The sequence below is a fragment of the Octopus bimaculoides genome, chromosome 6 (genome assembly GCF_001194135.2).
Source record: "Octopus bimaculoides isolate UCB-OBI-ISO-001 chromosome 6, ASM119413v2, whole genome shotgun sequence".
In the NCBI taxonomy this organism is placed as follows: domain Eukaryota; kingdom Metazoa; phylum Mollusca; class Cephalopoda; order Octopoda; family Octopodidae; genus Octopus; species Octopus bimaculoides.
This window is the reverse complement of record NC_068986.1, coordinates 59,577,335-59,582,547: the sequence shown is the minus strand read 5'-3', so window position 1 is coordinate 59,582,547 and position 5,213 is coordinate 59,577,335. Positions and strand designations below refer to the sequence as shown.

General features: G+C 33.3%; 1 protein-coding gene and 1 long non-coding RNA gene across 4 annotated transcripts in view; one reads left to right on the top strand and one right to left on the bottom strand.

The window, feature by feature from the left end:
* Nucleotides 1-5,213, top strand: part of LOC106870865 (uncharacterized) — an 823,882-nt gene that overhangs the window by 762,041 nt on the left and 56,628 nt on the right. The window lies entirely within an intron of this gene.
* The window catches only part of LOC128248138 (uncharacterized), a 29,146-nt gene that overhangs the window by 10,145 nt on the left and 13,788 nt on the right, over nt 1-5,213 (bottom strand). The window lies entirely within an intron of this gene.

Sequence of the window (5,213 nt, the reverse complement as noted above, 5' to 3'; positions counted from 1 at the left end):
TGTGTGTATGTGTGGAAACATCATTTCTTTTGTAGTTGAGTAGAGCACTGGCACAATTTGAGCTACATGGTGTCATCCACAGTCAGATCTACTTCAGGAACACCACAGTGCTAGTTGAGATAATGATAGTTTATTAATTAACCAAAGATGGATTTGGTATTAACCTTTCTTTTGTACAAAATAAAGATTAATACCAAATCCATCTTCTGGTTACTTAATAAACTATCATTATATATATATATATATATATATATATATATACACACACAAAATATTCTATAATTACATCCATAACTATAATCAGAGGTGATGAAGCGTTGGTCTTTGCTTGAAGTGCGCCCATAAAAAGTAATCGAGAAGGTTGAGATCCGGGCTATTACTGAGCCGGATGTTGGCCATCACAAAAAATGGCACCTTCTCTTCAAGGAAGACATATGTTACTTTTGACCTATGGTGCAGAATCCTGGATCAGCACCACATTGTCAGACCCATATTTCTGCTCCATCCAAGGTAAACAGAGAGTTATTCAGGATGTCCAGATACTCCTTTGTGCCAATCTTCAAATAAGACTCAATGAAGTGTGGATCCATGACACTTCCTTCAGTAGTGCAGTACAAATATTTATAACATTTGGACCTCTATTTAAACGATTAAACACAATTTTTGCTATTTCTTAATGAAAAGAATACATGGCTTCCATGATGTCCACGCACATACACACATACAGAATACACACACATATAATGAATGTCATAGCATGTCAATCAACATAAACACACGTTCACTATCTGTGACATATACACACACATTGTCTTCACGCTCACTAAGAAAAAAAAGCCATTGACATTTTAACATACACAATATTTTAATCATTTAGAAATATTTTTAACTGAATGTGATTTCATCAGCCAGAGTTCGTTAATTTCCATAAGAAATTTTCATTCATTTACTTTTGTTTTAAAGTGAAAGAGAGGAGAAAGTGAAAGAGAGGAGAAAGTGAAAGATGTACAGGGGTTGAACAAAATAATGGAAACACCTTAAAATTTCAAACAAATTTATTTTAATATGGGGTACGACCGCCTTTGGCAGTAATTACAGCTTGAATTCTATGACGTATGGACTCATACAAAGCTTGAATTATTTCCAAAGGAATTTTTGTCCATTCCTCAGTTAAAACAGTCTCCAGTTCTTGTAGTGATGATGGTGGAGGATATCGACACCTTACTTGTTTTTCTGTGTGAATTGGTGCATTATCATCTTGAAATATTGCATTTCCGTCCAGAAACAGTTCTGCAACCATAGGATGAATTTGATCAGATAAAATGCTTAGTCTTGACTATTAAATCTGCCATTAAGGGAAACCACTGGGCCAGCGGATTTCCAAGATATAGCCCCCCACCAGATCATCACAGATCCTCTTCCATGTTTAACAGTTGGAAGAAAGCAGTCTAGGTGAAATGCTTCTTTTGGCTGTCTCCACACGTATACTCGGCCAGTGATCAGAATTAGGGTAAAGGATGACTTGTCCAAGAAAATAACATTCTTCCACTGCTCTAGGAACCAATTCAATAGGTTTTTACTCTACTCTAAATGCTTTCAACATTTGTTTTTGAAAGTAGTGGTTTTCTGATTGCAGCCCTCCTGTGAAATCCGGCTTTGTGCAGCACCCGGTAAACAGTTTTTGTGGAAACTGGGTTCTCGAGGTGGTCATTAAGCTCTGCAGTAATTTTGGGAGCTGTACTTTTGTGATCCTTTCTAACAATTTGCATAAGAGTCCGACAGTCCCTATCTGAAAGTTTTGGTTTTCTTCCGGAGTTTTGTTTTGATGAGGAGGTTTTTCCCTCTTTCTCAAAGGCTGTCATTACTTTCGAGATAGTACTTCTTGATACACCAAGCATTTTGGCTGTTTTCATTACGCTAGCACCTGCCATACAAGCACCAACAACTTGACCTCTTTGAAAGTCCAATAGATCTGTCATTGTAATGAATTTTAATTAGCTTTTTCTGATGATATCTGAACAGAAACAGCAATTTTAGCAAAATATATTAAGCAATACTAATAATAAATCAAAAAGCATAAAAATAAACAAGCTTTTGATGGTTTAATAGATAAGAGAGAGAGTGAGTGAGTAAATGTGAGTGTTCTCATGTATGTGTAAGTGGCACACTCTCTCTCACACACACATGCACACATGTCCATTTCATATACACATTCATACATCTTTCACTTTCTCCTCTCTTTCACTTGAAAACGAAAGTAACAGGTGATTTTCAGGATAAAAATTGTTAAAAAGAATGCTTCCGCTTATGTAAATTGATTACTATTGTTTGGATACTTTCAATTAAATAAGTCCAGAAGTTAGGTTAAATATATATACATGCATAAATACTGTGAATTCCCATTCTACAAACTGGCAAACGATTCCGTGAATACTTTATCAGGCAAGGCTGGATAGTAAGTCTAGTATATATATATATATATTTAATTAGAGGATATGCTAACCTCGTGAAAGGATGATTGCATCCAAGGAAATACTTGTCCAATACCTAGTATTTATGGGGAATGAAATTCCTTTAAAACAAGAGGTATATATTAAGCATATAGTTTATATCCATTTAAAAGAAGAAAAGAAAATGGAGATAAGGAAATTAATAATTGCTTATTATTAACAACAAATTGGTCATCTTCAGCCGTCTGCTGAAATGAATTGATAGATATAACATCTCAAGGTACATCTTTTTTATTCTCTGCTGAAATTATACTCATGTCACATAAACGTAAATTTAATGTACAAATTTGCAATTAAATTATTGAGTGTTAATTGAAATGGCTGTAAGAAGCGAAGATGACCAATTTTCTTTTCTTCTTTTAAATATGTGCGTATGTGTGTGTATACACATATACATATATATGACAAACTACAAGTAACAACAAAAGAATTTGGCCTCAATGTCTTTGGAAATAGAAGACTAAATTTGTTGATACAGACATGAAACTCTTACATTCAGGACTGGGTTTCTATGCAACAATTCAATGAATGTTGCACTTCATCAACAAATGCAAGTTTAATGCATATTTACAGCATGCTTAACATGCAGAATTACACACTTTTTCAACAGTAATACTCCAAAGGTTTATCTGTTTGGGTCTTTTTGTGTACATGTGTGCATGTAGATACAGTGAATGCTAATTTATTTTTGGGTCTTTTTGTGTACTTTGTCATAAATATACTCCTTGTTTTTACTGAGCTCACTCCACAAAAGAAAATGTGTGTGCATATTATATATAATGGTATAAATTTATATTTTATACACACACACACACACACACATGCATATCTTAATCCCCTTTACTTATATATATATATATATATATATATATATGACAGGCTTTTTTCTGTTTCCTTCCAAATTCATTCACAATGTTTTTGTCAGCCTAGGGCTATGGCAGAAGATACTTGCCCAAGATGCCATGTGGTGGAGCTGAACCCAGATTCTTGTTGTTGGGAAGCAACACACATGCAAACATGTATATATTTATATTTGTATGTGTGTGTGTGTATATATAGAGAGAATACACAAACACACATACAAAGTGAGGAAAATGCTTCTATTCACATTGGATGTATAGTCATTGCTTAGTTTTTTATTAGAAAGCATTAAACAGATGAACGATGAACTGTGCTCTCAGTGGAATGCTAGTCTTTCTCAGAAGGCTATACATTCTCACAAGAATTGAAGTACAAAGTCTTAAGTGTCTTGCTATCTTCACAGACACAATATTATATTTGCAGTTGACATCAGTTATGTCAATAACACCTTATTTATTACCTATGCTATGAACATAACCTTGACAAATTTTCAGTTTCCTTTGTTGTCTTTGTTAAAATACTAACAATAACAGCATTGGTAAAATTTAGGAGATAATGAAGTGTAATTTTTGGGAATATATTGCTGCAACTTTTTGCTGGTCAATTCTCTCTTTGATTCAACATTAATTTATTTATTAAGACTGTATTTGTGACATAACACATAGCATTTTGATGGAAGAAGGAGAGTTTTTCATTTAAATATGAACACTTCAAAACAGGTCAATTTTATTTTTTTATCAATGCACCTGCAGTGTCATACTACTTGGTATCAAAAGGATTAATCTTAGGTAAAGTGATGAAAATAATTTATAAAATCTACAAATGGCATTGATGATGACAACAATGATGGCATGTACACAATAGCTTCAACAAAGTATTACCATTCAGTTGATTTTGTTAACTTTTCTGTGATTGTTACTCTCGATCAAAAGTTCTTTTTCAGTAAATAAGCTTACGAAGGGTTTCTATGAGGTCCTTAGCTTGTAAGAAATAACAGTCAAATTTTTATCAAACCACACCCTGCCATCTTAAAAAGAAAATGTAAGAGAATATTTGGTAATGCAATCCTGGATACATTTCCTTCTTTATGGCATCAGATCAGCAAACAATCCTTTGATAACTTCCTTGACAAGTGCTAAATTTTCATTGGAGAATACAAAGCTGGTTTCTCTTTGAGTTCCTTCAGATATTTTTTTTTTAAATACCATATTATCAACTAGTTACAAACAAGTTTGCCATATCTATCTGTACATTCAGACTATAAAGAGCCTGAAGAAATACCATAAAGTATTTTTATCCAATGTTTTAGCAATTCCACTAATTCACTGCTTTGTCCTGGTATGATGTTTTGTTGACCCCAGAAGAATGAGCATCACAGTTGAGCACAGTGCAATTTAAACTCAGACATAAAGCACCAAAACAAATATAGTAAAGAATTTTGTTCAGTGTTCTAACAATTCTGACAATTTGTTACATTTGTAAATGCACTTTGTCTGAACAAAAGATGGAATGGTCGTAACAAAAGTCATTCTGAGCATGGGTTTGCTTGATCAGGGTTGAGCTGGGGTTATACAACTACATCATCATCAACATTTACCTGTAATAAAACAACAACTGATCTGTTGCTAGACAACAACTACTATTTCAGGACTAACCTATAAACACCAAAACCAAATCCACATTGACCTTGATGTTAAACAACATATGAACATTAAAAAAAAAAAAAAATCATAAAAATAATAATAATTTCCAAATCGAAACCAAATTATCCTATCTGCTGTTTGCTTAGTAAGATATTCTTAAAATGTGATTTCCATCAACAAACTGTCAGGTTGTCACTCA